The sequence below is a fragment of the Saccopteryx leptura genome, chromosome 3 (genome assembly GCF_036850995.1).
Source record: "Saccopteryx leptura isolate mSacLep1 chromosome 3, mSacLep1_pri_phased_curated, whole genome shotgun sequence".
Taxonomy (NCBI): domain Eukaryota; kingdom Metazoa; phylum Chordata; class Mammalia; order Chiroptera; family Emballonuridae; genus Saccopteryx; species Saccopteryx leptura.
This window is the reverse complement of record NC_089505.1, coordinates 281810855-281837972: the sequence shown is the minus strand read 5'-3', so window position 1 is coordinate 281837972 and position 27118 is coordinate 281810855. Positions and strand designations below refer to the sequence as shown.

The 27118-nt window shown below is 36.6% G+C and overlaps 1 pseudogene; it reads right to left on the bottom strand.

Annotated features, from left to right (window-relative positions):
- Positions 1–10898: 10898 nt before the first annotated feature.
- On the bottom strand, positions 10899–16686 carry LOC136398519 (keratin, type II cytoskeletal 8 pseudogene; annotated as a pseudogene).
- Between the last annotated feature and the right edge of the window lie 10432 nt (positions 16687–27118).

Sequence of the window (27118 nt, the reverse complement as noted above, 5' to 3'; positions counted from 1 at the left end):
CATATTTCTCAGAAATCTCTATATAGTGCACCTACAATTATTTGTAGGATTTTAAATGTGCCCTGACTTCAAAATTTTGAGAACAACCGCTCTAGGGGGTAGCAATGTCTCCACAGTACTGCTAAGACCATCACTTTTATTGTTCCTTATTAGAAGTAGGTGTTTCTATATATCACTTTACATTAAACCACTTTACAAAGTATATCAAATTAATCTTTTAGTTAATCTTCTGCCTAAAAGTTCAACTAGGAAAGCTTCAGATCTAAATAGCACTCATCTCTGTTTACCTAAACTGCTGGGTCTTTTTTAAAGCACCTTTTGGAACTTCACTGGATCAATAGGTAGTTTGTGTTTTAATGAACATTGTTATTCAAACTTATTATTGTAAATTTTCTTAAATAAAAAATAAAATGTTTTCTAAAAATTGAACATATGAGGAATAACTATACTAATTGTTTACAATTCTTTAGGAAAAAAATGTTTTTTAACAGCAATATATATATATATATTGCAGAGTTTTTCAACATTGGTATTATTAACATTTTGGACCAAATTATTCTTTGTTGTGAGAGGCTGTGCTTACATTGTGAGATATTTAGCAGGACTCTTACTCTCTACCACCCAGATGCCACTAGTTGGGACAACATAATAAATCTCCAGATATTGCCAAATGTCTTCTGGGGAGAGGCAAATTGTTCTAGTTGAGGACCACTGGGTGTTTTAGTTAACTTTTGTTATTAATCACAAACAGGGAAAATATTCACATGTATGTTCTTAACTCTTGATGAAATCTCATATTTCTGCTTTGAGTGACTCACTATTCAGAAGACAGAATGGTTTATATGTTAATACACCTGTTAGTCAATATGAGGCTTTAGGCAGTGTATACTGAATGGGACTGTGGGCTCATTCGTCAGTTTTAGCTTTCATAATGAAGGAGAAACTATTATATTTTTAGTGTAGTTGAGTCAATTTAATTGACAAAGTCTCCATAAATATCATGAAAGGACAAATTGGACCAATGGTTTCCCAGTGTTTCGCTTTTAGAATGGGCATAGGAGAAGGAGGGGAACACACTGAATAAGAAAGTTAAGAGTCATGTAGCTTAGTTATACCTGAATAATAAATATCGGAATATTTAAGATTATTCTTTAGATATTTCAATTGTGCTTTCAATTCTCTTTTTAAGAATGAACAATTATCTGATCAATTTCAATCAAGCAAAAACTAGTTAGGATAAATTTTGCCTAAAAAGGCATTACACAGTTTGTATAGATTTTAGCTTTGTGTTTGTGATATTTTTGAGAAATACCTAAATTGTGAAACTCTTACAGTTTGTGTTCTGACTAGCCTGAAGAGCACTTCACTGCTTGGAAGATTTCAGTTGTGAATTAACATCTTGGAAATTTAAGGCTATTTAAAATAATGACTCTGGCTTGGTAGTCAAAAGGTAATTCTCCTAGAGGCATTCACACTGAGACCAGCAATTGAAAAGCACTTACCTGGAAGATTGAAAAGAGAAGAATGAAATCTATATTTCTAATTCTCAACAGCTTTGACTTCTCCCCTTTCTTACATACTCAGCTCAGAAATTCCTTTGATAAGGAGGATATTTCATACATGTGGGTTAAATCTTCACGTTATAGCTGCAGTGTTAAGTCATCTTGGCGTTTGTAATAAACAGACAGTTGGGCAGCTAATTTTTCTAATCTGACTTTTATCCAATTATATATGCACACTCAGGTGCCTCAAAGTCTCCTAAGCCCTGGTGAAAGATATGAAGCAAATGCATCTTATTTCTTTGTTATAGTCTAGAGATCTTACCATAGAACTCACATATTAAGAGACTTTCATGCCACACTTTTTAATATGCACATATAGTCATAGTATGGAGAAAAGGAACAAAACCTTTTTTGTCTGCATTTGCGAGAATTCTGCTACAATGCTAAAGAAATGAAATTAACATCAAAGTATAAATTTTGTATAAAACTAAAACCACATAATTTTCCTGGAAATAAAAGGAACAAAACATATCTCAAATGCCACCTTTTCCATGAAATTAGCATCAAAGTAAAAATTTTGTATAAAACTAAAACCACATAATTTTCCTGGAAATAAAAGGACCAAAATACATCTCAAATGCCACCTTTTCCATGAAGTATTCCCTTTCTGAATCTAAAATTGGTGCCTTTCCTGAACTATCTTAGCAGCCATCATGACTATAGTGCCTTTATGATTACACATTTTAAAAAATATTATGCTACTACAGAGATCCACATACTAATTTTATATTGTTTTACTAATCTGCAAGCTTTTTCAAGAGATTATTTCAAAGTTTCATTTCAGAGTTACTCTGCTCCTCATGGTCATGTGGATCATTCTAGTTATTATAGCCAAGTTAAAAAATCTACCTAGAACTTGGTGGCTTACCACAACAAAATTTATTATACTCATCAATTTGTAGTTGGGCAGGGCTCCAAGCTTCAATGGGAGTAGCTTATTACCGTTGTACCAAGTATCAACTGGGGCAGCTGGAAGTCTGGGCTCTGGAACCACCTGAATATTTGCTCTTCACGTATCTGGTAGTTGATTCTGGTAGTTAGCTGAGACCTTTGCTGAAATTGTTAGCCAGAATCTCTCTCAGTGACCTCTCCATGTGGTCTGTGCTTCCTTACAATATGGTGGCTGGGTACTCATGATGACAAATGGATTTTAATGGTATGTAAAGGATTGTAGTCAGACTGTCATGCAAAGCAAATTCATCTCTTTGGGCATAAGGGCCAAGTGGCATCTAAAATATACCATATGCATCTCTATATAACAGTGGTTATTCCCTAAGAGGTCATTATCAACTTGCGGAAAGAGCCACTTTCCAGCAAGTTTATCACTTCAATAAAAATTTCCCAGATCTCTTTTCCCAAGACTGCCGTCCCCTTGCCTCTGCCATCAGCACTTATTCATCCCTGTAAGAGCCTCTGTATGTACATAACTTAGCTTTAGCTCCTATCACTTTCTTTGGAAAGTAGTTTCTTGTTTGTTTCCCCTCTATCTTTTCCAGTGTCTGGCATGTCACTAAAAACTGCAATGAGGTCAGGTGTTTGTTAAACTAATGGAGAAAATAAATTTTAGATTTTGTGTTGGCAACTTTACCAGGTAAAGAAAGCAGCATAAATTTAGCTGTGGACTTCTTCAGGGGGAAGCAAAATGTTCTAGGAGCTGACCTTGCAGGTAGAAGACAACCTGTCACTGAAAGATGAATGAATGAATTAATAACAGAGTAGAAAATGATAATCACTAATTTAGCTAAAATTTTTAAATTAAATCTGATAAAGATAACTATTACTAACTCAGAAAGGTTTAACAGTACATGCCCAGAAACTCTTTAAACTTCTAGTTCACACTTCTAGTAAGACAACCGAGACAAAGTATAATTTTTGCTATATGTAAGTTCCATTAGATAATGAACTGTTTGAGAGTTGGGTACAATTATTTGGTTGATTTAAGTAGTTTGTCTATAAATGTTGAATAAATGGATCAATTAATCAAAAATAGAGTTTAATTAAGTATAACTATATTTTATGTTTTGGGTAAACATACAGTAAATTATGGTAAACCAAGTTTCAATATCAATATGACCTTGATATTAACATGAAAAAAACATCTTTTATTGTCCACTACTGTTACCTCTTCCCCATTATTACAACCATTCAAATCTCTTTCAAGGCATAATATTAGTTAATATAAAGTTTATCATCTGATATTAAGGTATTACAATAGGAATATTTTTCTTACTGAACTATAAGACAAAAGTCAAAAGAAGAAAGAATATAATGAGAATGTAAGTATCCAAGAAATATTGTCTGTTATGATTTATGTAATGGAATGAAAAAGTTGAAAGCCAATTTTGGAGCATTTCAAAGTAATATTAGGAAAATTAATTTGGAGGATACATTTAATGTTTTAAATCAGAATCTGTCAAGCTTGTCATGAGTTTTAACTGAGTTAAAAAGTATTCCATTGCATATTGTATGAATGTTGGAGTTTCAAATACCACAAAACTACCTAAGAAATGAAATCAATTACCTGAAAGTAATAAAATATTTCAGTTGAAATCATGATAAATGTCAAAGGAAATATTTTGATGTATTTAAGTAAGAGGCTCTACTGTTTGTAAAATCTGGTTAACTTCCAGAACATTTCTTATTTTAACTTTATCTATTTTTCCTAAACTTTCTATTAATACGTACAACACACACATATACACAAGAACACATATCATTAAGTGTAAGGCTCATTAAATTTTCAAACTGAACATTCCTGTACAACCAATACCTAGGTCAAAAATAGAACAATGTCAATACACCAAAACCTACATTATGCCTTTCTCTTATTTCCATCTGCCTTTTAAAGTTATTACTATTCAGACTCCTAACAGCAAAGATTGTATTGCCTACTTTGTATTTAATGTTAGTAGAACAAAAATACAGTATATTTTTTGTGACTTCTTTCACTCAGTGTTATATTTAGGGGGATAATCAACACTGTTGCTAATAGTTGTACATTGTTAATTTTATTGCCACATAGTATTCTATTTTGATAATTATTCTATAATTTATTTAGCCAATCAACTCTTGATGGGTTGAGTATTTTCACTTTGGTGCTATTATAAGTAACACTGCTATAAACATTCAGAGACATGTCTTCTAGTGAATATTTTTTAATACCAACTATTTTTTATTTTTGTATACACTGTGAAAATTATCATGTAAAACTATATAATTAATGTTAACTATATGAATTCTTTTTTTTTTCTGAAGTGAAAAGTGGGGAGGCAGAGAGACAGACTTCTGCATACATAGGATCCACTCGGCAAGCCTCCTATGGGGCAAAATTCTGCCATCTGGAGTGATTGCTCCATTGCTCAACAACAGAGCTATTTTAATGCCAGAGGCAGAGGCCATGGAGTTATCCCCAGTGACAACTTTGTCCAACTGAGCCATGGCTGTAGGAGAAGGGGAAAAGATAAAGTGAGAGAAGGGAGAAGAGGAGTGGTGGAGAAGCAGATGATTACTTCTCTTATGTGTCTTGACCAGGAATTGAACCCAGGACCTCTACATGCTGGGCCAACTCTCTACTGCTGAGCCAACCAGCCAGGGCTAACTGTATGTATTCTTTAGGTATGATTATGAAATACATTTCTTTAAACTTCAATTTATTACATCAAGATATTTCTCATTAAGTAAATATAGACTCTTTAAAGTGACTCCAGTATGTGTCAAATATAGAACTAGATGCTTTATCTACTTATTACTGATATTCTTAAAATGAATATTATTACATTATTTTACAGATGAAGAAATTGAGTATATTGAAAACTAAGTAACAAATTAAAATTATTTAGCCAACGTTGCAAAGGATTTATCACTATCAAGTTGCAAAAATAAATTATGTTCTAACATAAATTTGGTTTGCAAAATAAAGGAAGGGAAAATTGAGAAGGAAGAAAAGAGGAGAAAGGAATTACAGAGATGTTTCCAAATGAAATTTAGAACCCCAGTCATTTTTATTTCAAAGCTTTTCTGTTTTAATCCCAGAGGCAGACCTTGAGACAAGTATTCAATCAAACAAGTTTCCACTGTCAAAAATGAGGAGTCCGGGAAACATCATAGATTATGGGGCTCAGAAATGTGTTCTAGGACCAAGGGAGCTGGGGTAATTTTTAATTAACTTTCAGGGTCAGTGGTTGAGAACTAATCCTAGAAGTGTTATTTTTCTGTAACTTCCTTCCTGCCATGTACCTGGGCAGGAAAGTTTCCACATAAGCCCTATAGGGAAGAGATACTCATGACTGCAATTGGAAATCAATTAGTATGCCCAGAAATGATAAAGCATGTAGGTTTATCGGTAAGGAACCAAGAAGAGTATCACTTCACTTGGCCATATACTCCTGCATTCTACATTATATCCACTTACTAGCTCAGTGTTATCACTGTGTTTTCATGTGGTGGTCAGTCACATTTCCTCAAAAAAAAAAATATAATGGAAGGAAGGAAAAGTGGGACAAACTGACCCTGCCCCATAACCCCTCAACCACGATTGTTCCCTCTACTATCAGCCAGCCTTTTTCACTGATCTGGGTTGCTTGCTCAAAAAGTAAACATACACCTTACCCCTCAGATCTGTGTCCTGTATAACATACCTAATTGTTAGAATTACCTACCCATTAATAAATATAATTCAGCATAGAGGTGCCAAAATATTACTCAGAGAATATCTTGAATTCTAGGTATCATTCTCTCTACCTCTGTTACATAGCAGCAATCCTATCACCTCATGATACCAGATGCCATTATACCCGCTAGCCTAGTAATATTTTGTTTTTATTTCTGGTGTTGTCAGGAAAAGTGCAAAATGATCAGGTAGCAGTTCTCCAATTAGGTTTTCTGGAATCTCTATTGTTTTACCCTACTATAAGAATCCCTGTCCTGGGACGCAGGGCCTCAGATTTAGTAGGGTTTCAAATTATAGGCACAGTATGTACAAAATCCTAATATGGGCACCTGGCTGAGAACCACTGTTTCTATCCTCAGTTTTGTACATTTATTTATTTTATATGATCTATAACACCACTCAGTGTGCCTTGGTTCAACTATATTCTACAATTTGAAGGACAGCACTCAACCATTGGTAGCATCACCCCTAAGCTGTTGTGTCAGCTCCTCATTTAAAAGGCCATATTAATATCTATGAAACTGTCAGTTTATAAGTAATGAGGTATAGTTGGGACTAGAGGATCCTGTGCTTGTATGCCCATGGTTTGCCTCATTTTCTGTGAAATGAGTTCCTTGATCCAAGGTGATATTACGTGGGCTCCATTGATAATAAATCCATCACTCTGTGAAGCCCTGAAGATGAAGACCAGCGTTAACAGTCTTCTCAGCCTGACAACCCTTCTGACCAGGTTTCTTCCTGAGCATGGGCCCCTGACCTTCCTTTTCTTAGAACATTTCCCTTAGAAAACTGTAATTGTAGATTCTTTCTCTGCATCTTTGACATGTAAATCTTCTCTAAACTCTTGCCAGTGTTACAAGCCAGGGCTGTGTTACTAAAGGTTCTGGGAGCTGTTACTTTGTGTTGAAATCACAAGGGAAATAGTGCCTTTATGTCCTAGTCTCTGTGGGAAGGTAGGAGCCCAACTTCCAGAAGCTCAGCATCAATTAGCAAACATTGATAACCTGATTGCATTCACCAACCTCCCCCATAAGATCCTCCAGTATTTTCCACTAGCTCATCCCAGCATTTAATAATTCTTCTCTCTTCTGCTTTTTGTTTTGTTGGTGTTGAGTTTGATCTCTTTCACTTACTGCGATAGTCTTAAATGAATGAAGTCTTCCTGACTTGTTTAACTTGTGAGATTTATTTTTTGAGTAGTGTGGTCTAAGGCATTGAAAAGAGGAGAAACAAACCTAAATCTGAAAATGTAAGAATCTCAGTAAAGATAAACTACTGATCTTCTACCATGGAAAGATAGAACATTCAATTCCATTAGTGTTCTAACTTACCACAGGTAAATCTTGGTTATTGCAATGCTAAAGCATCTTTGGGGTTATCATTACCCTACTTACTACCAGTATATGATCCAATTTCATCCTAGGTGTCTGCTTTCTAAAGCCATTTCTAGTACCAGTTGTTTTAATTTAGGTTTCCCTAGAGACTGACATCAAGGAATGATTCAAATGTCAGTAGTCTATTTGTGAGGTATTTCCATTAATGAAAGTCATCAAGACAGGAAGGAGAATGAGCCAATAGGTAGTACATTATCAAAGAGGTTGTCTTTGTGGGCAAAGGGAGCTTAAAACACCTGGTGAAGTCTCAAAGTCATCACCCCTGGTGAGTGAGGGACTTGGGGTATTTATACACTAACTCAGATCAATTATTGGTAGAGGGTTGTCGGTGAGCCATTACTTCTGTGACACGAAGTTTGCAGCATACTGAAGCAATTTAAATTTTAACAGTTGGAGATTCCCCTTCAGACAAAGATGCTAGCCATTGGAAGGCTGTGGAAATACATTGGAATGGTGAGGTAGTGAAGGCACAGGCTGAGCTACAGCAGCATCTGCCACACGATACCATTGCTTTTCCTCACAAATAATGTTTCATTAAAATAACCTATGTCCTCAACTGTACACCAGAGTACATGGTAATATTTCTGGGAATTTCCTATTATCAGCCTGGTAGTTGAAAGTTATGGGTTAATAACCAAATTCTTATGAGTCAAAAATTGTTTCTTTTTAAACTAGGAACACTTCTAAAAGTTATGCTTTATAATCAGATAAAAATAGTTTTTATCATAATTTTACAAATTATACTTATAATAATTTTGATTGAATTTTAAATATCATTGGGATTGCATTTTGTTATTTACCTTGAAACTCTTAACTCTTAACAGGATACTGAAAATTCATGTGAAAACTGAAATTATGTTTTAAATATTTGACAGTTATTAAATAGAGCTTATAATGCCCTACTGAGTGACAAATTAAAGGTAGTTTTAATCCTGGCTTTCACAACAATTTATATATTTTTAATTTATTATCAAATATAGATCTCTTATGCTCAACCAAAATTATCTTAGCACTCAAAGATTTTATACTAAAATGATAACTGTGTTACCCATTAACATGGAATGCCCAAACAATTTACTAAAAGGTAGCTGAAACATAGTAAAATGCATATATTTGTAATAAACTATTGTATTAGGATGTTAAATGCATTTTAAAAATTATGTCACAATCACTAAACAACTGAAGTATGAATTTGTATAAGAACTCGATAAGTCAAAATTTGTAATGTTATTTTATGATAACTATAAAACAAAAGTAATACAATGAATAACCATCAAGCACAGAAAAAGAAAATGAGATAATAAAATTTAATTAGCCTGACCAGGCAGTGGCACGGTGGATAGAGCATTGGACTGGGACACGGAGGATCAAGATTTGAAAACACGAGGTCGCTAGCTTGAGCGCGGGCTTACCTGGTTTGAACAAGGCTCACTAGCTTGAGCCCAAGGTCACTGGCTTGAGCAAGGGGTCACTCGGTCGACTGAAGTCCCCAGGTCAAGGCACATATGAAAAAGCAATCAATGAGAAACTAAAGTGACTCAATGAAGAATTGATGCTACTCATCTCTCTCCCTTCCTGTCTGTCTGTCCTTATCTGTCCCTCTCTCTGTCTCTGTCACAAAAAAATTAATTAATATAAAAGAATACAAGAAAAGAAAGAAAAAAATGTAACTCAAGGCAAGATAGCAAATTATAAAATGGTAGATTTAGGCCCAATACAATGGAAGTTGCACAAAATGCTAATGGGCTAATCAATGAAAGAGAAGAGGGGTTGAAATTTAACCAAAATCCAACTATATTTTGCATATAAGAGACACACTTGAACTAGAGGGCACAGAAAAGTTATACAACACAAAAGTTAACATGTACCACTACTAAAAGAAAACTGGTTTGACCCTATTAATATACTGATATCAGGTTAAGTAGACCATTTTTCACCTCATTGTGCTATAACTGTGTTAATATCACAGGACTTTCTATTTTGTTAACAGCATTGACAAGAAAGTTATAGAAGTTATCAAAGTTAAATTTATTGAAAATATTGAGTTGCCTATCTTTCACTGTTTCCTAAAGAGTTAATAGATAGAAAGTTCCTTTATAAATCCAGGATATACCATCATCAATGTAGTTATAATGATATCAACTTGCTTATTAAGGTAAATTTAATAAATTGAATCAAGACATTATTATTACAATTCAATACTTTTAGCACCAACCTCTGTCATAAATAGTATTTCTAGCTCTAGAAAGGCCTTCTTTAGCCAACGTGTCTCATGAGAGCAAAACTTGGCAAGGAAACTAGTTGGACTATTCTGAGTGCTTAATAAACCACATAGTTTAAAATGATGGTTCAAAGGTGAGAGAAGAAAGTTCCCAAACAAAATAGAATTTTTAATCTAAAAAAATAAGGGATGTTTCATAATAATAAAAGGTTAAATTCACTGAGGTATAATAATTCTAAATTTGTATAGACCTAATAACAGAGTGTCAAATTGAATAAAGATAAAAGATAGAAACACAAGAAGAAATTCACAATAATGGGACTGGGGAGTTAGTATGCCTTCCATAATAACTGACCAAACAAGTATAAAAAAATAAAAACAGTAAAAGATAAAGAAAATTTGAAAAACAATATTAATATAAGAAATATATTTAACATTGCTCAATAAACTTGCATAATAAAAGATTATTCTTAAGTGTACATGGGATAGTTACCAAAGTGCCATATTCTTAGTAAATCAATCTTAAAAACATTAAAATCAGTGAGGGTAGATCTTCTGACCACAATGAAATTAAGTAAGTAAGAAATCATTAACAGAGAAATGACTAGACAATTCTCATATATGTATATGTATTTGAAGATTTAGAAATAAACTTCAAAATAAACTCTAGGTCAAAGAAAAAGTCATATGAATATTAGACAATAAATTGAATGATTATGAAGACAAGCTTCTTAAAGAGAACTGTTAGGTGGTTATCCTATTTCACTGTAGAAAGAGGTGGGGAAAAGAGAAGAAGAGGAAATAGAGGTGGAGAAGGAGTGGGGGGTAGTTGAAAAAACAGATACTGTCTGTTTTTGTTATTTTGTTTTGTTTTGTTTTAGGGTTGGCTGAGACTTTATTCTGGAAAAAAAAACACACACACACTTTATTTGGCTGTTAGTTAGGGGCATGTGTAAGAGGTAGTCTGCCAGGCAGTTGACTGCCCCATCCCAAGGGTGAGCTGAGAACTGGGGCTGAGCTTCAGGTGGGTCTCCTATGTGACTGCCCTTCCCCTACACAGCCCCTTTCCCATAGGCTCTGGGTACAGATGGGACTGCAGTAGTCATTCCCTTGGACAGGACACCAGATGACTCAGATACCAGCTTCACATGATGGGTCTCCATCTTCTTCATAACCACCATCTTGGAGGAGCTGATGTTAGTGCATCTGAAGGAGCCAGTGTCCCCGCTGGAGCCCAAATTGGCCTGGATGCCCAGGCCATAGTAGAGGTTCGGGCTAAGCCCACCTGAGTAGCTGCTGGTGGTCTTGGTATGGTCATTCATGTTCTGCATCCTAGCCTCCAGCCAGCTCTCCTTGCCCTCCATTAGTTTGAGATAGGTGGCAATCTCCAAGTCCAGGGCCAGCTTGACATGCATGAGCTCCTTGTAGTTATGCAGCTGCCAGCCCATGTCCTGCTTGGCAGTTCTCAGAATAGCATCCAGTTCAGCTACCTTGGCCAGAGCATCCTAGATGACTAGCTCCCCACGCTGTTTGGCATCAGCAATGGCAGCCTCCAAGGATGCCCTCTGGCTTTTGAGTACCTTGATCTCAGCCTGGAGTCAGCTGATGTTCCTGATAACCTCAGAAATCTGTCTTCATGTGATGCAGATCATCTCTGTGCTTCCCAGCCAACGTCTGTAGCTCCTCATACTTGATTTGATACATGGTCTCAGCCTTGGGTGGCTGCTGTTGGCAATCTCCTCATACTAGGCCTTGACTATTTGATGATGTCATCAAGGTCCAGGGAGTGGCCATGGTCCATGAACAGCACCACAGATGTGTTGGAGAACTGGGACGGCAGTTCACAAATCTCCTCTTTATATAGCTTCCTGTAGAAGTTGATCTTTTTTGTCAGCCCTTCCACATGGACTTTGGCTCTATCTTGTTCATGTGCTTCATCCACATCTTTCTTGATGAAAACAAAATCATTCTCCATCTCTGTGCGCCTGTTGATCTCATCCTTGTACTTATTCTTCAGGTCCTCCACCAGCCCCTGCATGTTGCCAAACTCCACCTCCAGCCTCAGTTTCTCCCTGGCCAGAATGTCCAGCTCTCGAACATGTGGTCCATGTTACTGTGAGTCATCTTCTGCTCCTGTGGGAGGTTCCACTTGGTCTGCAGAATCTTATGCTGCTGCTCCAGGTTCTGCACCTTATCAATGGAGGAAGCAAACTTGCTGTTGAGGCTCTTGATCTACTCGTTCTCTTGGTTGCACACAGCCTGGGTGTTGGGGTCCATCTTTAGCTTCACGGAGCGCATCAGGCTCTGGTTCACTTGAACCACTGTGATGTTGTGTTCCATACTCTCAGCCCCACTGACTAACTCAGTAGCTACCATCTACCAGGCAAAGGAGCTGATTTAGGTGTTGGGCCCATTTGAGTACCAGCGGCTGCTGAAGGCCCAGGGGCCAGAGGTGGGCACATTGTAGCTCTCCTGGGTCACCTTGTGGACATGATAAAGGCTGGAGTGGAGGGGAGGAGGCCGAACCAGATAAGTAGACTCAAGAAGAAGCCAAAAAGAAACTACTATCTTTTTATAATTGAAACAGACTCCTACCTGCATTGTGTAGAATGTTCAAAGAGTGTTGCCAAACACAGTTAATGTGGGAGAAGGATAAGTTAGCTTATTTCATCTTGGTGTGACTTTTTTATGAGCCACCTTGTTGTTTATTAGAATACTGAATATTTCTTTTGTCTTATATTTATATATGCCAATCCAGAAGTTCTTGTGAATCATAAAATGACTACTACTATTATAGAATAATTTTCAGAATCCATAGCTTCTCATTTTAGTAAAGATATTCTATTAAATGTTACCAATTAAAGAATCAATTGTTATTTTTCACCTAAATTCATCTAATTAGCATGAAGGTTTACAACATTCTAATGACACATTCATAATCTGTGACTATGTAAAGGTGGGTCTTGGAGATAAAAAGCCAATATCCTTTCCATTTCGCTGTGAAACTGCTTTACAAGATTTCAATTAGATCCTTCTTTTCATCCCCAAGAGATGCTAATGGATGTATCCCATTAATTATGGTTCCTAGAGACAGGCTCAGGGAAGCCAAAATGATAAAATTACAATCAATGCAATTTTGCAGGCTTTACTTTTCTCTCATCCCATGCACTTGCAGAGTTGAAATATGACTTTACAAGTAATGGCTTCAGAGGAAGTGTGATGTAAGACTAGCACCAGAGATTCTGTAGAGTAGGAGATGAGAAAGTGAGGCCATAAAATATTATCTGCTTAACCAAATACATGATTAGGATGTGGTCTTTATTTAAAATGCAAGATTATTTAACTTACTGAATACCATTTAATGAATAAATATGATTCTATTAAAATTAGTTTAACTGTTTAAATATATACATGTGCTTATATACACACATGCCTATACAAAGTGGAAAAGAGCTATCAATGAATATGAATAAAGTGTTATTTGTATGTGTTTGTCCGTGTGTGTGTGTGTGTGTGTGTGTGTGTGTAATGGCATGTGGGTATAGAGAGAAAGGAATGAGAATATTTCACTTTCAGCACCTGTGTGATAGTGGACTGCCCCAAATCACAATGCAGCAATTTGAAAATAGAATGGATTACCCCAATCATTAACAATTTTTTAAATATTTTTAAAATAAAAAATGAATCAAATAGCTCCCCTGAAAAATATATTATGCCAATAATACACCTCTTGATTAAGGCAATCAGCAGTATAAACTTTTACATCATGTTGAAAGCTACAGTGTATAGAAGAGAAAAGCCAGGGATAATAATATTCTCTTTCTTTAGAAGGGTAGCATTTTGAAGAGAGCTGTCACAACATTTTCTCAACCCAAAGAATAAAATCTGCTAGAAATTCCTATATTTCAAAATATTATATAAAAGAATGATTAATTTTTTTAAATGGAATTTATTAAGTGATCCAGATCCAGTTTGGTAACTAAGGTCACAACTCGCAAGCACTTACATGTGGAGGTAACAGGTACTGGCTGATTTTATACGTTCAAAAAGGAAATTTTTATTTTTGATAAAATAAAATTTTAAAAAATAATGAGAAATTAAAAGTCATAAAATACAAGAGACAGATTAAGTAGTATTAAGTGTAATTTAATAAAGCAAAGTTGAAATAGTAGGTTAATTGGCCCTGGCCGGTTGGCTCAGCGGTAGAGCGTCGGCCTGGCGTGCGGGGGACCCAGGTTCGATTCCCGGCCAGGACACATAGGAGAAGCACCCATTTGCTTCTCCACCCCACCCTCCTTCCCCTCCTTCCTCTCTGTCTCTCTCTTCCCCTCCCGCAGCCAAGACTCCATTGGAGCAAAGATGGCCCGGGCGCTGGGGATGGCTCCTTGGCCTCTACCCCAGGCGCTAGAGTGGCTCTGGTCGCAGCAGAGCATGCCCCGGAGGGGCAGAGCATCGCCCCCTGTTGGGCAGAGCGTCGCCCCTGGTGGGCGTGCCGGGTGGATCCCAGTCGGCGCATGCGGGAGTCTGTTTGACTGTCTCTCCCTGTTTCCAGCTTCAGAAAAATACAAAAAAAAAAAAAAAATAATAATAATAGGTTAATTAAAATTGGTGCATTTTCTAAACTGTCAAACTAGATTGCTTGGTGGGTACAGGGAAAACAGCTGTGGTTAGGCTTGCTTGCTTGTTTTCTGGCTGCAAATTCTTTGCATGCTTAGTGAGCGAGCACATGGCAAAAAGCCACATGTGTGTAGCCCATATAAGGGTACCTGTAGTTTCCCTAGGTACCATCACTTGCCCGCCACCAGGAGGAGCAGTTTTCCTATTTGCTTCCTACCGCAAGAAAAGGTTTTCCCCTGCATGTTCCCTGGCCTGCCTCTGTGAGATCCAATAAACAGGAATAGTCCAATGCCTTTCAGCTCTGCGGTTCTTCTGTGGTCCACCGGAATCCAATGTGAACCTGCCTGGCCTCCAGCATTGGCACTACGGTGGGCTAATGTGACAAAGGCTAGCACTTATTCCAGCCAAAATAGTCAAAGAAGATGAGCCTCTAGACATGTGCTCAACATACTTTTGTTTTTATATTCTTATGTTGGGTCACAGAACTTACACATTTAAAAAAATATTGTTATCACATGAAAGATATTTCTGTAGACTAAATATTAATTGTATAACTTTCTAACTATATGAGAACTAGGCTAGTTATCTACTTCCTTTTCATCTCATTTTCCCCATTTATGAAATAGAGATAATAATTGCATCTGTCCCCTAGACTTTGTCAGTGATTAAATTAATGATTATACAAAATAAAACATTGTCTGATACATACTAAGCTTTCAATAAATAGAAACTAGTGCATTTTAAAAAATTACCTTTGCTTTGACGCTCATGGTATAACCCACACTGAAGAGATATTTAGGTACAGAGTACAGTTTTTTTTTTGTTGTTGTTGTTTTTACTTTTTAGAGTTTTATATTCTTATAGAATACAGATGAGAAAAGCTGCCATACAAGTCAACAAAATGGCAAGAGTTCTGCATACATATTTTTATGATTTACAAATCTACATTTTTTTTTCAGAGTACAGTTTTAAGTCACCAAATTATGCATATTTTAGTTTCATTTTTGTGGTGTTTGGGTTTATAATAGCTTTGCAAGCAGTTACATAGATTACAACTAAGCAGACCATGCCAATCTAATCAAAGAGGCCACCGAAATAGTCATTTATTTTTCTTCCTTTAGCCATCTTACCTATATGAAAATTATCCTCTGTAGGCTTTTACAGAAAGCTTTTCCATTTTGGGGACATTTGTTAAATATGGGATTTGGGCAAAGGAAAGAAAATTAACAAGAGAGCTCAAAGAAAATTCACTCCAGAGAGAATATAGCCTATTTAATGACATAACACCTTACAGGATATTTGGAGATGGAGCGGTATCAGTCAGGAAATAAAAAGGGAGGGTTATTTTTCTTTTTTTTTATGAGCCAGGGACTGAAAATGAGAATTGTAATTGGAAAAGGTCTGCAAATGATGATGCCTTTTGGATGGCAAACACCAGGTTAAGAACTTATGAGAAAGATATTTTAGAAAATGTGCTCGGAGAGTAAATGATCTGCTCCCATCTCTCAGAGGATCTGTGTGCTCTGCTTGGCTAGTCAGGCAGAAGATTTTCAACTCACTGGCCCAACTGCAGGCCTTCTATCCTGCTAAAACCAAAGAATCCCACAGAGGTATAGCAAAACGGGAAAAAACCCCTTGAAAATTAGGTCTCATTTCAATTATTTCATCTTACGTTGTGTGTTTTATTTTTTATTGGAATGCTGAGGTCGCTGGTTCGAAACCCCAGTCAAGGCACATCTGAAGAGCAACTACTGTGAGTTGACGCTTCCTGCTCTTCCCACCCACCATCATTTCTCTCTCCTTTCTCTAAATTTAATAAATAAAATCTTTTTAAAAATTACTAAAAATATCTTTTGACACAGTGCTTTGTAAAGTATTCTTTTGACTTTACATTTTTTTTCTATTCTGTAAAATGGGAATAATAGTACTTTCTAAGTTTGTGGGAATTAAACAATGTATACTGCTCACAAAAATTAGGGGATATCTTATTGCTTTATATTCATTTTGAAATATCCCCTAATTTTTGTGAGCAGTGTACATGAGATAAATCAGGGAAAGCATTTGACCCACAGTATAGTTTCCTCAATTAATGGTAACTGATTATTTGGATTAAAGATATTCAGCTGTATAAAAAGATGTTATTTTCTTTTTGGTACAAAGAGAATTATTACTCTTTTAAATATTAAACCTAACAAAATTTTATACATTCACCCTTATATTCATCACATGCAAATTTGAGTAAATTATTATCATATCTGTAGGGAAAACAGCTGTGTTAGGCTTGTTCCCTTGCACTTTTCATGATTAGTGCATGAGCACGTGGCTGAAAACCATGTGTGTGTTGCTATGTAAAACTATGAGTGCTTTCCCTCAGTGGCGATTCTCCTAGATTGCTTTCCAGCATCCCTGAGGTGTGGTTCCCTGATTTCCTCAGCCACCACCGTGAGGGGCGGTGTTCCTGATCCCTTGCCCTCCACTGCAAAGCGGTTTTCCTTTGCTTATTCACCCACAGGTATGTGAGCTTCCAATAAACGGGTATAGCCCGACACTTTCCAGCTCCGCAGTTTCTCTATGGCAGGGGTCCCCAAACTTTTTACACAGAGGGCCAGTTCACTGTCCCTCAGACCGTTGGAGGGCCGGACTACAAAAAAAACTATGAACAAATCCCTATGCACACTGCACATATCTTATTTTAAAGTAAAAAAACAAAACGGGAAGAAATACAATATTTAAAATAAAAAACAAGTAAATTTAAATCAACAAACTGACCAGTATTTCAATGGGAACTATGCTCCTTCACTGACCACCAATGAAAGAGGTGCCCCTTCCAGAAGTGCGGCGGGGGCCAGATAAATGGCCTCAGGGGGTTGCATGTGGCCCGCGGGCCATAGTTTGGGGACCCCTGCTCTATGGTCTGCCCGAATCCAGTGTGAAGCTGCCGGGCCTCAACCACCAGCCTTACAAGAAACAAAGGGAGATAAGTATTTTTCATTACTAGGTAGCTATGACTATCTAGAATTTTAGGGGAGCATTTTTATAGGTTAAATAGTGAGACTTGGGAAAGTTTCGATCTATAGTACTTATGAAAGCCTAAATTAAGAAAGAGATTTAATGCCAGTCTAGAGAAAACAGCTGTGCTTAGGCTTGCTCGCTTGTTTTCCGCCTGCAAGCACTTTGCGTGATTAGTGTGGGAGCACGTGTACTTTCCCTCCAGGTGATCACTGGCCAGCGCCGGGAGGGTTGTTTTCCCATTTTCTTGCCTGCTCCAGAGAGAAGCGGTTTCCTCCTGCCTGTTCTCTTGCCCGCGCATTGCTAGAATCCAATAAACAGGAATGGCCCAATGCCTTTCAGCTCCTAGGTTCTTCTGTGGTCTGCTGACTCCAGTGTGACCCTGCCTGGCCTCGAGCACTGGCATTACAGCCAGGGAGTACCTTTGTTCTTTCTGACTTTTTCTTCCTCAAATATAGTGAGATTTTAGAATAAAATGCCAAATGTAATTTCGCACATGCTGATGAAACTTTCCGGTAAGAAGTTGTTTTTCTTCCTATCAATGAATTGGTCTGATTTTTTTCCTCCAAGATTTCAATCCATGCAAAGTTATCACAACTGTCTTTTCTTTCTAATATTATAATACAGATTTAACTGAAACACTAGATTTAATAGAATTTAATGGGAAGCTACAACCAAGCATTGGGTTTATTCCTATTCCATCTTTTTATTGTTAAAATGGCCTTTAAGTGCTTTTGAGTACTAAATTAGGAAAAGGCAGGCAATTCTAGAGTCTCCTTGTAAGGATTTTCTTTATCTACTCATTATAGAAAGTGCAATTTGTAACTAAGCTGTCCTTCATTTATTTCATGTACAGCATGTTCAGCCAGAAAAATACTGCAGGACCATAACTTGACCAAATGCGGATTGATTACTCAGTATGGGATGATGCTTTTAACCCGGTATCAGCACTAGCTCCCTGCTGAGTCTAATTTCAATGATAGCAATAGTGCTTTGAAGATAAAAGGAGGACCATCTGAAACCTTGAACAGTTGTTTTTATACATCATCCTGAATTGGTTCAGAAACATTTGTAGAAGGAGAAAATGGAGAGTTTTTATTTTTATTAAACTAGAAGTGTATTCAGATATATTCCTGTAGGCCTACTTGGAAGTAATATGATTCAGTAAGACTTTGTCTCACTGGTAATTTTGAATACCAGTAGAGAAACAGGTGGGCCTTCTATTCTCTGGGATCAAAAATTTACATATGCTCTTTTGGCAAAGACAATAGCTCCCAGAGAATAAATACCTTTCTACCATGTATGTTGTAATCATTCTTTTGCTCATAACATAGATCTACTTTCTCCACATGTCCTCTAATAGCTATGGACTTATATACCTTATATTTTTCTAGCTTTAGCTACTTAAGAGACTTCTTTGAATATTTCAAAACTTTAAGACCACAAATCCTACAGAAAAAAAAAATTCTAATGAAAGGGTGAGTCAGATGCCCATTATTAGGTCCATTAATTTTGGCTAAGGTAGACTGATTATATAAAAATATGACATCTCCCATTGTAACAATATGGATGCAATGAAGGATGCAGAAAATGCTAGAAAAATGTAGGAGAAAGAGAGCAAATGCACTTTTTTGTAATTGTTGTTTCTCATATATTGTCTTACTTCCATACCCACTTCTCCAAATGTGAATTTTCCATATCCACATAGAATGCTAAACTACCTTGAACTGCCAGGAAATTTCTATCTTTTCCTATCATACCTCATCTTGACCCTTTGTGTTATAGTCTTTTGTTGACTCAAGGAAGTGATATCTGAGTTTTTAATTATTTAAATTTCTCTGCTGTACATTAAAATGCAGATTCTACTAGAAGGCATTTCAACCAGTTTTCAAATACTGACAGTAATGAATTTCTGGTATTGATTCTCTGCACCCGATTTCCCTGGATCTCTTTTTACAATTGATCTTTAACTGACAGTGTGACACAGTTATTGTAATTCTTCATTTATCAGTCTTCATAAAATCTCTGTTCATCTAATTTTTCCCATTCTTTTGTAACCATGGTAGATAAATTCATTGTTAGCCATTCAACAAACTATAAAGAAGTAGATATATGGGAAAAGATCAAGACAAAATATACCAGAGAGCTTCCACTAAAATATAGGCAGATGTACTCTATATAAAGATTGCAATAAAAAACTAGCATGCACATTGAGAACTCTAAATTAAAGCTGTTTGCTCATTTTAGGTTACTGGGATATACCACTTATTAGACTTGAGCCTTCTACATAATGTAGTGAAGATTTTAAAGAATACCTCCACTAGAACTTGCCTAAGATATCTGAGCAAGTAAAACAAATCTAATGGGTTAATTTTTTTCAAGTTTGATACATTATTTCTTTCCATACATAGATAACTTACAAATTACCCATTAAGAGTTATTCAGTTAATTCAACCAATATTGTCAGTCTGGCTTTTTGAGTTTCAAAACTAGATAGAAACCAAATAACACCCAAAACAAGTTTCTTTCCCCCCCAGTAGTGAAATATGTTTTCCTTTGCTTGTGACAAAAATACTAAGGGTGATAAAATACATTAGTCAGTCAAAAAAATCACAATCTTTAATGACTCATACATTTAAAAAAACCACAAAGCTTTAACTTTCCCAGTTATTGATATCAACTAAATAGAATACAAAACAGGACACCATCTTGAGGTTGCCGGTTCAAAGCCCTGGGCTTGCCCAGTCTCAAGGCACATATGAGAAGCAACTAACAACAAAGTTGATGCTTCCTACCCCTGCCCCCTTCTCTCTCTCTGTTTCTAAAAATAATCAATAAATCAAATCTTTAAAAAAAATTAATATTTGGAACTCAGAAACATTGATACGTAAAGACACATGCAGCCCCATGTTTATTGCAGCATTGTTCACAGTGGCCAGGACATAGAAACAACCAAAAAGCCCGTCAATAGATGACTGGATAAAGAAGATGTGGCACATATACACTATGGAATACTACTCAGCCATAAGAAATGATGACATCAGAACATTTACAGCAAAATGGTGGGATCTTGATAACATGATACGAAGCGAAATAAGTAAATCAGAAAAAACCAGGAACTGCATTATTCCATACGTAGGTGGGACATAAAAGTGAAACTAAGAGACATTGATAAGAGTGTGGTGGTTATGGGGGGGAAGGGGGAATGGGAGAGGGAAAGGGGGAGGGGGCGGGGTACAAAGAAAAGATAGAAGGTGACAGAGGACAATCTGACTTTGGGTGATGGGTATGCAACATAATTGAACGACAAGATAACCTGGACTTGTTATCTTTGAATATATGTATCCTGATTTATTGATGTCACCCCATTAAAAAAATAAAATTATTATAAAAAAATATTAATATTTGGCTTTGGCCAGTTAGCTCAGTCAGTTAAGAGGGTTATCCTGAAATGACAAGGTTTAGGGTTTGATCCCCAGTCAAGGCACACATGGAAAGCAACCAAAGAGTGCACGACTGAGTGGAAAAACAAATGAATGCTTTCCTTTCTCCTCCCTCTCTCTCTTTCCTCTCTCAATCTCTCTAAAAAAAATTAAATCCAGCTGGGTTGGTTGGAGAGTTGTCCTGAAGCACAGAGGTTGCTGGTTTGATCCTGGGAAGGGTGCATGCAGAAACAGCTCGAAGTTCCTGACTCTCTGCCTCTCTAAAAAACAAACAAACAGGACAAAAAAACAGCACACCATTATATGATACTTCAGTTCATATAGTAATTTACTTTATCTTGAGGAAAATAAGGAAAAATATAGAAATGAATAAGGGTATAAAAGAAGGTTTTAATTTTTCAAGAGATGTTCCCTATTTTTAGAAGAAATAGCTTACTATTATTAACAAATTAGTTGTTCTCAAATCAATTTATAAGTGTGCTACAATCCAGTGATATATCTAATTTGATATTTAGATAAACTTAATAAACTATATCTACAACTTATGTGGAAGAATAATTTATGAGTAGCTTAGCCAACCTTATATAAGTAAGATTAAAGCAGAAGTATTAGTACTAACAGAATTAATAAAAATTCCACAGCATAGTTATACATATGGTGTGATACTGGCTCCATAACCCTAGCTCAAATGTATGTATTTATGTTTTTTAAAATTGTCAATAGATTTTTAACTTAGTTTTATGCATTATTTTGATAAGTAAACCAGTATCATCCAGTATTTTTTAAAAATTATTTGAAGTACAAAAAAAAATATGTGTTACATCATGCAAATTCAACCAGAAAAATAATACCCAGGCTATTCTGATATCATTTCAGAAACATGGATTTGCTCCATGACACACATTGATCTGTATTTTGCATGTAGAAATCCTCCATCAAGTCAACCTGAAAAGCAAGCCTACACTGGCATATATATAATTTTAGAAAAAGGACAAGGACCCAAAATGAATTTATTATATTTCAAATTCATCACTGATGCCAATGCCAGGTTATTTTTAATAATATAATAGAAATAGAAATAATAAAATTTCTTTTTGAAAAGTACTGCTTCATGAGTAAAGAAATATGCAAATTACAAAATGCTGGCTCTGTTTTAAGAGCAGCTCTTCCCATAAGTGTGCATTTCAGTTGAATTCACTGTTCTGAAGGACAAACAGCTGATTTACTCCAAAGTATGTCCTTTAAATTTATAGTTTAACATGAGACTTGGTAAACTGATAGTGTAGAATCTAGTAAAAGACTAGAATATAAATAGAAGACCTCAACTTTATTGCTGACTTTGAGATTTGAAAATAATATTTGTCATATTATTAGAAAGTTATTGCTTTTTCAATGACAAAATTATTTTCGTGAAGGGTTGTAATCATTAGACCACATTCCAAATTGTATTGATTGTTCGCTCAAACATGAGATCTCATTGCTATTTTACTATAATTTTTTCCCTAAACTTTCCCTGCTAGATAGTACAATGCTATAAATATCTCTTACTGTGGATAACAGTAGAGGGAAAATTTAGTAACATAGGAGAGTTGCACTTTGTTTTACTATACAAATGTAATGGTGTAAATTTAATGATATCACCCCAGTTCTTTGATTATATTCTAATGACCCATAAGACTTTATGACAAATGTGCTATTTGTTATATAGTTCACCCATGAGATAAAGAAAATTAGCCCCTAAAAATCCAGGACTTGCTCGACTCTGACAGCTCAGCTTTCACCTTGTTAGTTGTTGACTTGGAACCTCCACTGAGGCTGTTGTGTTCTTCTCTTGGATAGAAATGATTTCACAGAAAATCAATTTCAGACAAGGTCGCTCTGTGACTATGAAGCGGTGGGACAAGAAAAATTCAGGATGTTACCTAGGGAAAGAGTGAAGTAACACCTCTGTGCAAACCCTAAAATATCAAACATCCCTCCATCCCAACTAACATGAGTGACTACTACTACTTTTTTTTTTATTTTATTATTATGTTTTTACCAATTACAGCTTTAGCTTTGCTCTGGTCTTCTTTTTTCCTAAATCAGATCTACTTTTACTCCATCACAGTTACTTAACCTACAGTTCCTGAAAACATCTAATTCAGACCAAAGCCTTGCTTGTTAGAACCTTCCTCCAAATCACCTAACCAAACCCTAATCTTGTAATAATTCCTTTCTAACACCCTCTTATTGAGATGTTTCATGACTCCTCATGGTGTGTATTCTCCATCCCTGTAGGCATAGTAAACCTAATTTGTTCTGCTAGTGTGTTCTGGATATCCTCAGCATTCTATCTCTGTAAGCAACAGGAAATTGTAATTGAAAACAAGCAAACAGAAGTTCTAGCAATAGTTGGCAAAGTCACTTTTCTAAAACCATTAAAGAAAATCAAAAGGAATCCTAAGCTGAAAAAACAAATTTTTGCTATTTTATTTTTTCAGGAGCCTAGCTTGTCAAAAAACATTTTCTGAACTCTATTTACATAAAAAATAATAGTCCTCAATAAAGTAAAAATTAATGAATTCTGTTTAATCACAGACTCTTACAAATATATAAGGAGGAGGGGCACTTTTTAAATTATTTTTATGGTGCCAGTACCACCTTAATATCAAAATCAGATAAAGACATCATAAAATTTAAAAAAATCTATGAGCAAATATCTCTTATAGATATAAGTGTTAAAATCTGTAAAAATTAGTAGCAAACCAAATCCAATAACATATAAAAAGGATTCTGCATTATGATCAATTGGTACATATTACAAAAATATAAGGTTAAATATCCCAAAATTTGTTAACACAATGTTTATAAACTAAAAAACAAAACTCATATGATCATTTCAACAGACACAAAAATATTGACAAAATTTAACACTCCTTTATGCTAAAACTCACAAACAAGAAACTAGGAATAGATGGGCACTCAACCTCAACTTCATAATGGGTACCAACTAAAATTCTATAGCTAACATATTACTTAATAGAAAACACCAAGATTAGGAATAAGAAAAGAGTGTGTAATCATTGCCACTTCTACTCAGCATTGCACAGGAGATTTTAACCAGGACAACTGGGAGGAAAAAGAATTAGAAAACCTTCAGATTGAAAAGAAAGAAACAAAACTAGGTCTATTTGGAGATGACAAGATCTTGTATATAAAAAAGAATGCAGTAAGTAACTATTAAAACTAACAAATCTCAGCAATGTTTCAGAATATAACATTATATAACAATCAGTTTTATTTTTGTATGCTTGCAATAAACAATCTAAATATTAAATTAAAATAATTTCACCTGACCTGTGGTGGCACCGTGGATAAAGCACTGTCCTGGAATGCTGAGGTTTCCATTTCAAAACGCTGGGCTTGCCTATCAATGCACATATGGGAGTTAACTGCTCTCCTCCACTTCTCTCTCTCTTTCTCTTCTTTCAAAAAAGAATAAATAAAATCTTAAAAAAAGAAAACAATTTTAATTATGATAGCATTATTAAGAATAAAAGACTTAGAAATATGTTTAACAAAATAAGTGCAAAACTTATACTCTGGAAACTACAAAACATTGTTAATAAATTTTAAAATATCTAAATAAATAGAAAAACATTATATGTTTATGGAGTAGGAGAATTAACATTGTTAAAATGACAAAACTCTCCAAATTGATCTACAAATTCACTCAAAAGCCTATCAGAATTCCAAGTGACCTTCTTGGTGGAAATTAATAAGAGTATTCTAAAATTCACATGAAATTACAGTGAACCCAAAATAACTAAAACAGTCTTGAAGAAAAAGAACAAAGTAGGATGACTCAAACTTTCTGGTGTCAAAACTTACTACACAGGAACAGTAATCAAGATGCTGTATTAAGCTTGACCAGGCGGTGGTGCAGTGGATAGAGCATCAGACTGGGATGCAGTTGCCAGCTTGAGCGTGGGCTCATCTGGTTTGAGCAAAAGCTCACCAGCTTGGACCCAAGGTCACTGGCTTGAGCAAGGGTTTACTTGTTCTGCTGAAGGCCCACAGTCAAAGCACATATGAGAAAGCAATAAATGAACAACTAAGGTGTTGCAATGCGCAATGAAAAACTAATGATTGATACTTCTCATCTCTTCATTCCTGTCTGTCCCTGTCTGTCACTCTCTCTGACTCTCTCTCTGTCTCTGTAAAAAAAAAAAAAAAAAAAAAAAAGATACTGTATTAAGAGAGAAATGGTGCTGTGAGGAGGACTCCTGATACCTCTCCCTGAAATGTCAACAAATTCAACAACTAGAGACTGAAAAACAATTTCAGGAGCATCTGAAATACACAACATACATCAAACAAAGGTACAATTGGGCAAAAAGGTGGCTGAAAAACTACTCTGAAGGAAATAGGATGGAGAACGGAGTATTCTCCTTCCCTCACTGACCCGAGGAAACTTTTTTTCATTTGGAACTGTGAGGAAGGGAGGGCTAGGGTGGAGAGATTCAAACTGAAGAGAGAGTGTGCCCATGGCTCAGCCTATGTGGAACTAACCCCAGCAGCAAACCCCAGCAGAGGTGGGCGAGTGGCTTGCCTGTGGAGTGGGCTTTGTTTACCCCTGGTCTCTGAAGAGTTCCTGGATGGAGGGGCTGTGTCAAAGACTGTCAGCAGTGGCCTTATGCATGGGCTGCAGCCAGAGTCTCTGTATAATCCCTGCTCCCCGAACAACAGCGTGCGAGGAGTGCATGAAAGCCTGCTTCCCTACTCCTGGACCTTTCCAGGTGGGGCACCTCCGCCAGCCATATAGGTTAACAAAGCAAATTCCCCGGGAAGAAAACTATGGAAGTGCTGGAAAAAGGGTTCACAGGCAGTTTACAGACAGCCTATGGAGAGCAGACCCACAGATCTCTGAAAGGAGCCTAACCCATAGTCTGCTCACTGCCCAACTGGCTTACGCTGGCAGTGGCTCTGGCTGACGAGGTCTTCTTTCCCACATTTATGATTTAAGAGAACCTGGAGGAGGGACTTGATAGTTCTTAGGGCCTCTCGCTCAGCAGGCAATGACTGGAGGAACTTCCTTCCAGCTGATACAGGGTAAAAAACACATTTCTATGGAACAGACCTCAGAGAACACTGCAGAAGTTGGGCAGGCTGGGCTGTAGGCTTCCTAACAAGGGAGAAGCCTGTGAAGAGCAGCCCTGTGGAGCGCTGAGGCAAATTTAACTAGACATACCCCAGGAACCTTAGAAAGGAGCCTGACCAGAAGTCAGCTCACCCCCCCTGCCTGCTTAAGCTGGTGACTCTGGCTGGCAGAGCTTTTATTCCCAGGGCTGTGCTTTGAGAGGACCTGGAAGAGGGACTTGGCAGCTTTTAAGACCTCTTTTTCTGCAGGCAGTGACTGGGGCATCTTCCTGCCAGCCGATACAGGTTACAAAGTGCAAAAAGCCTGGGGAGAGTAGTCCTGCAAAGCACTGAGGCATACTAGACATACCTGGAGGCTCATAGAAAGACACCTGAGGAGCAATAGGCCCCCAGCCCTGCCTGATTATGCTGGCGGCTTGGGCTGGCAAGACCTTACCCAGAACCCTGCATTGAGTGGGGATAGAGGGAGTTTTTGGCAGCTCTTAGAGCCTCTTGCTCTCCAGGCAATGGCAGCGTCAACCTCACAGCTGGGTCCCCAGGCTGTTGGTTCAGGAAGGAGAGACGGGGGGAGAGGCTTTGGGAAAATGGACTCTCCCGTTATCGAAGCCTGCAAATGCTAACAAGCCCTGTCTACCAATGAGACTGAGGCCTAATTTATGTCACTACCATAACAACACATCAACTGCAAATGTCTACCTAAGAGTGCCACAGGAGCAGAACCTGGGGTACAGTGCCACTGGCCAAAAAGAGAGAGAAAGAAGAAAAAGGAAACCTCTCAAAACCAGAAAAAATCCACAGTCTTTATAACTTTTTCCATTTTTTTGTTTTCATTTTTGAATCTTTTTTCCTTCCACCTTGGTCCTTTTATCCTCTTTCTGTTTTATTCTTTTCTTTTCATTTTGAACTTCATTACCCATAGGTGTTACATTTTTCGTTTTTTTCTCTCTATGAGGGTTATATTTCAAAAACCTTAACTCTCTCCTTTTCTTTCTTTTCTCTTTTTTCTCTCTCTCTTTTGGTTTCTTCTTTTCTCTTTCACTATTCCTCTCATTTGATCCTCA